At 46.6% G+C, this 13048-nt stretch overlaps 1 pseudogene; it reads right to left on the reverse strand.

Moving 5' to 3' along the window:
• LOC130348028 (zinc finger protein 271-like) overlaps positions 1 to 13048 on the reverse strand; it is a 91069-nt pseudogene that overhangs the window by 31285 nt on the left and 46736 nt on the right.

A 13048-nucleotide genomic window follows, 5' to 3' on the forward strand; every position in this document is an offset into this window, starting at 1 on the left:
ATAGGGATGATCGGAGCGGTCAGTGACAGCTCCAATCATCCTGAGGGATAGGAGCGAGGTTGCAGTGGTGCAACCTCCTCCTATCCCCTGCCATTAGTCAGAAATGAATTCTGACCAATGACAGCGCACAACAGGGGGTTGCCAGGGAAACCCCCCACTCTGCCCACCCCTGGATGTCGGGCAGAACGGGGGGAGAAGATGGCGGCCGGTACCTGGAAAGAAGATGCCGTGGGGACCGCAGATCATCGCTGGAGACAGCGGAGATCAGCGGCGCAGGTAGGGAGGCGTTGGTGGGGGGGGGGGAGGAAGGGGTCAGTAAAGCGATCTGGGCATGCTGGGTTTTGTAGTTTTGCAACATCTGGAGGGTCACAGTTTGGAGACCACTATTACATTGGTGCCCAAATGGTAGCCCTCCAGATGTTTCCAAACTACAACTTTCAGCATGCCAAGACTACCCAGGCATGCTGGGAGTTGTAGTTCTGTAACATCTGTCACTTCAGATTTTGCAATTTTCATGAAAATTTAGAAAATTGTAGAATTTAGAATAATCGGTAAAAGCATCTTAGAGTTATTAATGCTTAAAGTGACAGTGGTCAGAATTACAAAAAAGGGCTCAGTCCTTAAGGGGTTAATGTTCTCACCTATCTAACTGGAGAAATTCAGTGTAAACGTTGTATGACTAAGGGCGGCGACGCCTGAAACGCGTCATGGTGTTCACCTTCTTGTGTCTTGTGACTTTTCTCCAATAAACAGGACTCTAGTCCACGCTGGTTATTTTTCCTTCTCATATGGACTTTGGTGCCGCCATACACCTGCCGTGCTGTGGAGGGGACTTACCTGCAGGGAGCTGCCTATACACTTTACCTCTTTATAAATATACCATTCATTTTTGTTTATACTTTTCAAATATTTTTTGTATATATTTGTAACTGTATAAACAAGGCGCTCAACATCACGTTATATTGTGAAAGCATTAATGCCTTCAATGGTATTGATCGTCCACCATGCGAGGCCATAAAACTTACCTTCTCCATTTGGATGTAAGACCGGCGTGTTCCTCCATTAGGTGTCCCACCGTGACATTTTATACACATTTATGGCTCATAATGGGACGTATAATATATGGATTTTATATTCTGTCACCATATTGTAAAACCCCTTATGTCCAGCTTATAGTTATAAGTCCCCATTACCCTTTGTATATGAACGTGGGGTGCCTCCAGCTGTTTCCAGAGGCATCCGTCTCCATTTTTTGGCTATTTCTCATATCTTGTAAATCCTTCTGACATAATGTAAAGGTTTTTGATATATATTGTTTATATTTGCATTTTTAGGAGGAAATCAATTCTATAGATTTTTATATATATTTCACCTGCGGTCAGGTGACTCTAGTGACCCGGTAGGGATTCGTTCACCGCTTATAATAATGTTGTAACTGTGAGTACTCCTATATCTATTTACCTGATGAAGAACCCGGTTCGGGTTAGAAACTTAAAGGGGTACTCCACCCCAAGACATCTTATCCTTTATCCAAAGAATAGGGGAATGAGATATCTGACCCCGCAGCTGGGACCCCCGTGATCTCTGTGCAGCACCTGTCATTCGTTTAGAACGCTGTTCTGAACGCTGGGGCAGTGGAGTACCCCTTTAATGTCAATTGTATGGAATAAACGACACCGTTCTGTTATTAGGATCTATGGTCAGATTCTTCTTCCATAATTAGTCTCAGTACTAGCACCAGCGGGTATCCTCCATTTTACCGCTGTGGATCGTGTGTGATCCTCTTCAAGTACATTCATCCCACCGAGGATCCTGCCAGACCTGGAGGGGATGCCGCGGCTGCTGACGGCCATCTTGGATTCCAATTAGGATTCTACGTGCCAGTGCTGGTGTTGTGTCCTCAGCACAACATCTTCCGGTATGCCTTCTACCACCTACCTGCCAGGGTTTACCGGAACGTTACTACACCAGGAGCGCACCTTTTATTCTCGTCTAAGGAGATGATGGAGGCGCCGATGCTGCCAACCGAGGTGGCAGACGCTGAGCAGCAAGAGGATAGGATCTTACTGACAAAGCCGTTTAACCCCTTGAGGACTTTTTTTTTCCATTTTTGCACTTTCGTTTTTTTCCTCACCTTCTAAAAATCATAATGTTTTCAGTTTTCCACCTACAGGCCTATATGAGGCTTGTTTTATGCGCTAAATCACATTTATTAACTTATTTTTTTCACACTTTTTTTGTCTATTACATGCAATTATTGGATTGCATACGCTGTTCGGTGCCATAGCATAGCATTGATCAGTGTTATCGGTGCTCTGCTGCTCTAGTTTGGATCTCAGGCATGGAGCAGCAGAGCGACAATCGGATGGCGGGAAGTAAGGTAAGAAGCCTCCCGCTGTCCTCTCAGCTGTTCAGGACACCGCAATTTCACCGCGGCGGTCCCGAACAGCTGACTGAGCTAACCGGCAACTGTTTCTCCTGTTTTAGAGGCCGCGATCAACTTTGATTGCGGCGTCTAAAGGGTTAATACGGGATATCAGCCCGATCAGCAATGTCCGCGGGTCCTGGTTGTAGATAGCAACCGGGACCCACCGGGTATGAAGCACGCTCAGCCCCTGAGCACGCTTCACATAACAGGAGCCAGCACAGGACGTAAATATATGTCATGCGTCATTAAGGGGTTAAATTGGAAAAGGGGGGTGATTCAAACTTTTAGCATGGAATGGGTTAATTCACATTTATTAACTTGTTTTCTTACACCATTTTTTAGTCCCTGTCGGGGACTATAACATGCAATCCTCTGATTGTATACACTGTTCTGTGCCATAGCATAGCATTGATCAGTGTTATCTGCGCTGAGGCTGACTGGAGCATCAAGGAAGAGACTGGATGGCAAGGAGGCAGGTAAGGGCCCTCCCGCCATCCTCTCAGCTAATTGTTACACTGCGGTGGTCCGGATCAGCTCCACTGAGCTGCCAAGAAAGCTTTTCTTTTATTTTAGACGCCGCAATCGACTTTGATTGCGGCATCTAATGGGTTAATAACGGGAATCACCGCGATCGATGATGTCCGGCATTAGACAAGGTTCCCAGCCAGCTTGTGACCCCGCGTAATAGCAGGGGAGCGGGCACAAAGCATACATGTACACCCTGCGTCCTTAAGGGGTTTAGAAGCTTTTAATATGCCGAGGGCTCAGGACAAGTCTGTTTCTCTATTACAGGTAAGAAAAGCACAATGGACCTGATGTGGTTGACGCAACCATCTTAAAAAGGTCTCCAGAGGCACCGAGGAGGGCAAGTGGATAAAGCAACGAGCTGCCCTGAATGATACCGGTCTGTATAAAAACAACAAGGATAAAATCTGTCTACCAAAGGTTCTGTGCCCAATGATGTCCCCGGAGACTCATGGAGTCACCCACAACTCGAAAATGACTATAATATCACTGATGAATGATCACTGGTTAGCCCCAGGATATACCACAGTGGTCACCAGGTAAACACCGGCCGGCATGACCTGTGCAAGACCTAATGTAGGGAAAGCAGTGCAGGTGCCTCCTAAACGTGGCGGATTTACCCGTTTTAGCAGCTGCAGATAGACTATACAGTTGCCTCAACATACAATAGTTTCATCATACAATGGTCTTTTCTGGACCATTGTAACTTGAAACCAGACACAACATACATTGTACAGACAGTCCAGATCTGTGACACGTGTCAATGGCTGCAAGAACCTACCAATCAGAATGGGCATTCACTGGTAAAACCCCTTTATTACTGAAGTGTATGTGTTACGCCGAGCGCTCCGGGTCCCTGCTTCTCCCCGGAGCGCTCGCGGCGTTCCTCTCTCTGCAGCGCCCCGGTCAGACCCGCTGACCGGGAGCACTGCACTGACATTGCCGGCGGGGATGCGATTCGCATAGCGGGACGCGCCCGCTCGCGAATCGCATCCCAAGTCACTCACCTGTCCCCGGCTGTCAAGTCCTGGCGCGCGCGGATCCGCTCCTTAGGGCGCGTGCGCGCCAGCTCTCTAAGATTTAAAGGGCCAGTGCACCAGTGATTGGTGCCTGGCCCAATCAGCCTAATTAGCTTCCACCTGATCCCTGTCCATATTACCTCACTTCCCCTGCACTTCCTTGACGGATCTTGTTGCCTTGTGCCAGTGAAAGCGTTTAGTGTTGTCCAAAGCCTGTGTTCCAGATCTCCTGCTATCCTCTTTGACTACGAACCTTGCCGCCTGCCCCGACCTTCTGCTACGTCTGACCTTGCCTCTGCCTAGTCCTTCTGTCCCACGCCTTCTCAGCAGTCAGCGAGGTTGAGCCGTTGCCGGTGGATACGACCTGGTTGCTACCGCCGCAGCAAGACCATCCCGCTTTGCGGCGGGCTCTGGTGAAAACCAGTAGCATCCCTAGAACCGGTCCACCGACACGGTCCACGCCAATCCCTCGCTGACACAGAGGATCCACATCCAGCTAGCCGAATCCTAACAGTAGATCCGGCCATGGATCCCGCTGAGGTGCCGCTGCCAAGTCTCGCTGACCTACCCACGGTGGTCGCCCAGCAATCGCAGCAAATCGCAGTTGACCGCCACGTTACAGCAACTTCTGCCACTGCTACAGCAGCAACCATCTCCTCCGCCAGCTCCTGCACCTCCTCCGCAGCGAGTGGCCGCTCCTAGCCTCCGCTTGTCCCTGCCGGACAAATTTGATGGGGCTCCCGACTCTGCCGTGGCTTCTTGTCTCAATGTTCCCTACATATGGAGATGTTGTCGGACCAATTTCCTACAGAACGGTCTAAGGTGGCGTTCGTAGTGAGTCTTCTGTCTGGAAAGGCTTTGTCTTGGGCCACACCGCTCTGGGACCGCAAGGATCCTGCCACAGCCACTGTCCAGTCCTTCTTCGCTGAAGTCCGTAGTGTCTTCGAGGAACCAGCCCGAGCTTCTTCTGCCGAGACTGCCCTGCTGAACCTGGTCCAGGGTAATTCTTCAGTGGGCGAGTACGCCATCCAATTTCGTACTCTTGCTTCCGAGTTATCATGGAATAACGAGGCTCTCTGCGCGACCTTTAAAAAAGGCCTATCCAGTAACATCAAGGATGTGCTGGCCGCACGAGAGATTCCTGCCAACCTGCAAGAACTTATCCATTTGGCCACCCGCATTGACATGCGTTTTTCTGAGAGACACCAGGAGCTCCGCCAGGAAAAAGACCTTGATCTCTGGGCACCTCTCTCACAGTATCCTTTGCAATCTACCCCTGTGCCTCCCGCCGAGGAGGCTATGCAAGTGGATCGGTCTCGCCTGACCCATGAAGAGAGGACTCGCCGTAGGGATTACAATTTATGTCTGTACTGCGCTAGTACCGAACACTTCTTGGTGGATTGCCCTATTCGCCCTCCACGTCTGGGAAACGCACGCACGCACCCAGCTCATGTGGGTGTGGGGTCTCTTGGTATGAAGTCTGCTTCTCCACGTCTCACTGTGCCCGTGCGGATTTCTTCTTCTGCCAACTCCTACTCAGCCGCGGCCTTCTTGGACTCTGGTTCTTCTGGAAATTTTATTCTGGCCTCTTTGGTGAATAAGTTCTGCATCCCGGTGACCCGTCTCGTCAAGCCGCTCTACATTTCCTCGGTCAACGGAGTGAAATTGGACTGCACTGTGCGTTACCGCACAGAACCCCTGCTCATGAGTATTTGACGGCATCACGAAAAAATTTAACTTTTTGTTTTGCCCAACTGCACCTCTGAAGTCCTCCTTGGTCTGCCATGGCTCCAACGCCACTCTCCTACCCTTGATTGGACCACCTGGGAGATCAAGAGCTGGGGTGCTTCTTGCCATAAAAAATGCCTCACGTCTGCTCCCAGTCCAGTCAGTCTAACCTCAGTGTCTTCTCCTTTACCTGGTCTCCCCAAGGCCTATCAGGACTATGCTGTGTCTCCTCCTCATAGCCCCCGTCCTGGTAACACTTTACCCCGTGCCCAGCTTCACCCTCTTCCCCCCCCCCTCCCCACTCCCACGCCTTCTGGTTTGCCCGCTGTTGATGAGGTTTCCCGGGACTTCACCATCTGGAAAGAGACTCAAAAACCCCTCATACAGGCCTCATCCCGGATGAAGAAACATCCCGACAAAAAGAGGGGGAGACCTAAGGGGGGGGGGGGGGTACTGTTACGCCGAGCGCTCCGGGTCCCTGCTCCTCCCCGGAGCGCTCGCGGCGTTCCTCTCTCTGCAGCGCCCCAGTCAGACCCGCTGACCGGGAGCGCTTCACTGACATTGCCAGCGGGGATGCGATTCGCATAGCGGGACGCGCCCGCTCGCGAATCGCATCCCAAGTCACTCACCTGTCCCGGTCCTCGGCTGTCACGTCCTAATTAGCTTCCACCTGATCCCTGTCCATATTACCTCACTTCCCCTGCACTTCCTTGACGGATCTTGTTGCCTTGTGCCAGTGAAAGCGTTTAGTGTTGTCCAAAGCCTGTGTTCCAGATCTCCTGCTATCCTCTTTGACTACGAACCTTGCCGCCTGCCCCGACCTTCTGCTACGTCTGACCTTGCCTCTGCCTAGTCCTTCTGTCCCACGCCTTCTCAGCAGTCAGCGAGGTTGAGCCGTTGCCAGTGGATACGACCTGGTTGCTACCGCCGCAGCAAGACCATCCCGCTTTGCGGCGGGCTCTGGTGAAAACCAGTAGCATCCCTAGAAACGGTCCACCGACACGGTCCACGCCAATCCCTCGCTGACACAGAGGATCCACATCCAGCTAGCCGAATCCTAACAGTATGCACTGAATTCCTGTCTGGTAGCGCCCCCTACAGTACAGGGAGGTATTACATGTTCTGTACTTCTCTTTACCTGTGCCAGGGTTAGCTGCTCCAAGTGGGGGCAGCTATATGTGAAATTTTTGGGGGATACTGTGTGTACTGTACAGGACCCTGAAGAAGCTCCTGTCCTCTACATAGACAGAGATTACAGCTCCAGCAGATCTCTATTACTTTTATATGGAAGGATTTGCTTTATCCATATTAGTATCTACTTATCTTTCTTTAATCCTCACTTTTTCCTATTTTTGGATGACATTTTTGGTGGCTTCAGAACCAATTACCAGGTTTCCATAGAGTTATGGTCCCAACATACAATGGTCATCCTGGAACCAATTAATATTGTAACTTGAGGGACCACTGTATTCAGCTCCCCTTGTGAGGAGGGTATGAATATATTTTGGTGTGTGTGGATCTCTTTTCAGGTTGGCTTAAGGCCCATCGGGGTCAAAATTGTAATGCAAAGATGACAGCAGGGAAAAATTTGGTAATTAGGGTAAATTGGTTTTATTGAAAGATAAAAGACCATCGGCATTACAAGCTAGTAAGACCGGCAAAAATACAGGAACATACAAGGGCAGCAGTCAGGGTGAGGGAGACATCACATACAGTCAGGATCGAGCTGAAAAAAGGAACAATAACAGAGAACACGCACCCTGAGGTGCCAGAAAACAAAAAAGTAGTCCCACCCCCACCCCCCTCTTACGCCTGCACTGATTAAGCACTATTTAGAAATGAATTTAAAAGAAAAAGCAAGTAATAAAAAGGGAATGGGAATGCTGCTGCCGAACGAACCGCCTCATTTCAGCACAATCACATAAGACAGGAACATATCTAGGAACATTCACCATATGTGGATCAGATAAACCATGCACTGACTCTGGGGAGTCAGAGGGGAGGAACACCAGGCGCCCCACACTCCCTCAAATTTAGCATTTCCTGTTTTATACACCATCTTAGAGAATGGGATAATAGAATTTACCAGCTTCTTCCATTTGCCGAGCTTCCACATGTGATGCAAGTGTCCTATCCCTCCATATACTGAAGACATCGTCAGGCGGTGAGCTGACCCCAGATTTTTTCATAGATTTTCTATGCCTTTCTTTTGCAATATGTAAAAGAGTGCCCGACTCAATCCACATACCCAGAAGGTGCCCGGATAACTTGGAATATATCAACAACTTTAGGGGAAAACCACTAAAGGGGTACCCTAAACCAAGAACCCTCCCTATAAAATGTAACTTTTATTGGTCACTATTATAATATCAAAAGAAATCAAAAAACAAATGAAATGTTCACCACTAGGTGTCAGAACCACACCACTGTTATAATTACAGCTCCAGTTTAGCTCCGTATCAGTGTGCTGGAAATATGATAAACTCAGAAGGAATGTGCGCTTATTCTGTATGGCCGTTCAGGAGCTCTCTATATATTTAGTAATCAGAAGCTAAATGTAAGCGCTGCAATTAAAACTCCCATGTATCCAGTTCAATGACGTTTCGTCGGCTCCCCAGCTTTATCAAAGGACTGATGGCTAATGGCCTGACTCAATCCCACACCTTCAACATTGAGAAGATTCTCTAATGCCATGTGACAAAAGGAGAGGAGGACTCCCATACCCTCGACAACATATCTTATATGAACTTTCCTGTATACGAATACAGGGGGAGAAGCCACGTGAGCGCTAGAGATAAACCCGCACGAGAGATAAACTCTTCAGAGAGTTGGATATTCAGCTCCTCTTCTCATATAAGATGCATTTTGGTTACTATTAGGAGCAGAAGAAATCAGATAAGAATAAAGCTTAGATAGTATTATTATTTAGTATATAAATACAATCTCTCTAACCAATTTCAGGGACGTATGTTAGTATAACGCTTAAAACATTGGAGAATAAAGATAAATTTAATTATAAAACCCCAGAAAGCCTGAGATTCCTCTATGGCCAAAGTCTTAGTAGGAGAATATAAATCTTGTAACGTAAAAGAATGTAAACGTTCCCACAAAGGGGAAGAGGGAAAATGTGTTTAGTAATAACCATAGGGAGTAAAGAAAGTGGGGTTAGGGGAGAAGGGAAATCAGAATCAGTCGTAGAGCAGTCTCGTAATACCGACAAAGTTATATATAAAAGAGGAAAGAACTAGAGAGGCCAAGGAGGAGTGCGGGGGCCACAAAATGGGCCCTATAGAAGGAGGGACTGAGGAGAATTCCATATCCACATGAGGAGGAATATAAAGGGGAGGATGAGAAAAAGAAGAGCGAACGAGCTCTAATAATCCAGACGGAGGAAAAGCTTTATAATAAGTGTGTAAATCCGGAAACACAAAACCGCCGTCTAATGTCTTCAGGGTGAGCGTCTATACGGGACACGTGGTCTCTTCTGAATCATAACAAAATTACTAAATAACCATCGGATAGAAGAAAAATAACAATTCCGTACTATGATAGGGACGGACTGGAAAAATATAAAATATTATTGGTAAATATAAGATTTAAGAACCTTTTTCCTTCCAATCCACGACATATATGGGAATTTACGAGCGTGTAACTTGGTCTTCAATCCGTGTAATAATGGCGCAAAGTGTGAAGTAAAGAGATCTTGTACCAGATGTGATCAGATCTCTAGGGATTTTATACCCCGGGGAGGACAAAGAAAAGGAAAAGAATTACACCGATGTTTACTGAACCCGGGGGACGCTGACATATTGACGACTTCTCATATAGAAAAATTGATTTTATGATCTGAGACCGAAAATAGACGTCAAGACGGGAAACGCTCGTCTAGGGTTTGTGATAAATAAAAGTATCTGCAGCGTCTTATGTTCAGAAGAGACGATCTTCAAGGGAGACGCGCGGATCCTGTCTGATGCCTTGAATTAAAGTCTCTATAATCATAATGAGAAGGGGGCGGGGACAACACTGACGCGTTACATTCCCTATATACAACGTCAGGGACAATATTACATTTATTATAAGTCAAAAAAATAAAGGGAACACTTACACAACACAATGTAACTCCAAGTCAATGACACTTCTGTGAAATCACACTGTCCACTCAGGAAGCAACACTGATTGACAATCAATTTCACATGCTGTTGTGCAAATGGAACAGACAACAGGTGGAAATTATAGGCAATTAGCACCCCCAATAAAGGAGTGGTTCTGCAGGTGGTGACCACAGACCACTTCTCAGTTCCTATGCTTCCTGGCTGATGTTTTGGTCACTTCTGAATGCTGGCGGTGCTTTCTCTATAGTGGTAGCATAAGATGGCGACTACAACCCACACTAGTGGCTCAGGTATTGCAGCTCATCCAGGATGGCACATCAATGCGAACTGTAGCAAGAAGTTTGTTGTGTCTGTCAGCGTAGTGTCCAGAGCATGGAGGCGCTACCAGGGGACAGGCCAGTACATCAGGAGATGTGGAGGAGGACGTAGGAGGGCAACAACCCAGAAGCATGGCCGCTACCTCCGCCTTTGTGCAAGGAGGAGCACTGCAAAAAGACCTCCAGCAGGCCACAAATATGCAAGACTCAATCGGTCAGAAACAGATACATAAGGGTGGTATGAGGGCCTGACGTCCACAGGTGGGGGTTGTGCTTACAGCCCAACACCGCGCAGGATGTTTGGCATTTGCCAGAGAACAAGATTGGCAAATTCACCACTGGTGCCCTGTGCTCTTCACAGATGAAAGCAGGTCCACACTGAGCACATGTGACAGACGTGGAGAATGTTCTGCTGCCTGCAACATCCTCCAGCATGACCGGTTTGGCAGTGGGTCAGTAATGGTGTGGGGTGGCATTTCTTTGGGGGGCCGCACAGCCCTCCATGTGCTTGCCAGAGGTAGCCTAACTGCCATTAAGTACCGAGATGAGATCCTCAGACCCCTTGTGAGACCATATGTTGGTGCGGTTGGCCCTGGTTTCCTCCTAATACAAGACAATGCTAGACCTCATGTGGCTGGAGTGTGTCAGCAGTATCTACAAGAGGAAGGCATTGATGCTATGGACTGGCCGCCCGTTCCCCTGAATCCGATTGAGCAGTTGTGGGACTTCTCGCTCCATCCACCACAGACTGTCCAGGAGTTGGCGGATGCTTTAGTCCAGGTCTGGGAGGACATCTCTCAGGAGACCATCCGCCACCTCATTAGGAGCATGCCCAGGTGTTGTAGAGAGGTCATACGGGCACGTGGAGGCCACACACACTACTGAGCCTCATTGGGACTTGTATTAAGGACATTACATAAAGTTGGATCAGCCTGTAGTGCGGTTTTCCACTGTGATTTTCAGTGTGACTCCATATCCAGACCTCCATGGGTTGATAAATTTGATTTCCATTGATAATTTTTGTGTGATTTTGTTGTCAGCGCATTCAACTATGTAAAGAGGAAAGTATTTCATACGATTAGTTCATTCATTCAGATCTAGGATCTGTTATCTTAGTGTTCCCTTAATTTTTTTGAGCAGTGTATAATATAGAGAACTTCCTAAAAAATGATATCAAGTTTGGAGATGAAGCATATATTGTATAAATATATATTAGTATGCATTATTGTCAACTATCCTATGTACATGGTTAATATATAGATGTGTTATTTGCATAATTTTTTGCTCTGCTTCATGTTTTCCCCTGTGTTAGAACATGAAAAAGGCTTCTCTCCTGTGTGAGTTTTTCGATGTACAACAAGGTCTGATTTGCGAGTAAAACATTTGCCACATTCTGAACATAAAAATGGCTTATCCCCTGTGTGAGTTATTTGATGTTTAACAAGAATTGATTTCTGAGCAAAACATTTCCCACATTCTGCGCAAGAAAATGGCTTCTCTCCTGAGTGAGTTTTTCTATGTACAACAAGGTCTGATTTCTGAGCAAAACATTTCCCACATTCTGAACATGAAAATGGCTTTTCTCCTGTGTGAGTTCTTTGATGTAAAACAAGGTCTGATTTCTGAGTAAAACATTTCACACATTCTGAACATGGAAATGGCTTCTCCCCTGTGTGAATTCTTTGATGTTTAATAAGATCTGATTTCTGAGCAAAACATTTCCCACATTCTGAACATGAAAATGGCTTCTCTCCTGTGTGAGTTCTTTGATGTAAAACAAGGTCTGTTTTCTGAGTAAAACATTTCACACATTCTGAACATGGAAATGGCTTCTCCCCTGTGTGAGTTCTTTGATGTTTAACAAGATCTGATTTCTGAGCAAAACATTTCCCACACTCTGAACATGAAAATGGCTTCTCTCCTGTGTGAGTTCTTTGATGTACAACAAGACCTGATTTATAATTAAAACATTTCCCACATTCTGAACATGAAAATGGCTTCTCTCCTGTGTGAGTTCTTTCATGTACAAGACATGATTTAAAAGCAAAACATTTTCCACATTCTGAACATGAAAATGGCTTCTCTCCTGTGTGATTTCTTTGATGTACAACAAGGTCTAATTTATAAGTAAAACATTTCCCACATTCTGAACATGAAAATGGCTTCTCTCCTGTGTGAGTTCTTTGATGTACAACAAGGTATGATTTCTGAGTAAAACATTTCCCACATTCTGAACATGGAAATGGCTTCTCTCCTGTGTGAGTTCTTTGATGGCGAACAAGACCTTGTTTCCCAGTAAAACATTTCTCACATTGTGGACATGAAAACGGCTTCTCTCCTTTGTAGCTTCTCTTATGTCTCACAAGATTTGATTTCTTGGTAAAACACTTTCCACATTCTGAACATGAATATGGCCTTTCCTTTGCACAATCTTTCTGATGTCCAACACCCCTTCTGTGACTTTTATTTTGCTGAACATCCTGTGATGACTGAGAAGACAGGACCTGTATATAAGGATGAGATGACAGATCTTGGCTGTGAAGGGCTGAGGGTGTATCTGGGATAATGGAATGTTCTTCATATGTATCTTGTGTGATATCATCATCTGCTTTATAATCTGAAGATATAAGATTCTCCTCTGATCTCCTGGTACAAGAATCTGCAGAGAATAACACAGATTTTATTTTTGAGTATTAACCCCTAACAACCCAGGACATTTTTGCATTTCTAAGCAATAGTACTTTGTAAAGATTTACTGCAAAACTGAAGAAAGATAGTTGCTTTGATAGCGGAGCAGCCATACAACAGTGGTGTCAAACTGTGGCCCTGAAGATGTTGCAAAACTTCAACTCCCAGCATGCCTGGACACCAAAGGTCCTCTAGAGGATGCACAATGTCCCCAAAGGTAAATCAAGGCTT

The sequence above is a fragment of the Hyla sarda genome, unplaced genomic scaffold (assembly GCF_029499605.1).
Source record: "Hyla sarda isolate aHylSar1 unplaced genomic scaffold, aHylSar1.hap1 scaffold_862, whole genome shotgun sequence".
Lineage (NCBI taxonomy): Eukaryota > Metazoa > Chordata > Amphibia > Anura > Hylidae > Hyla > Hyla sarda.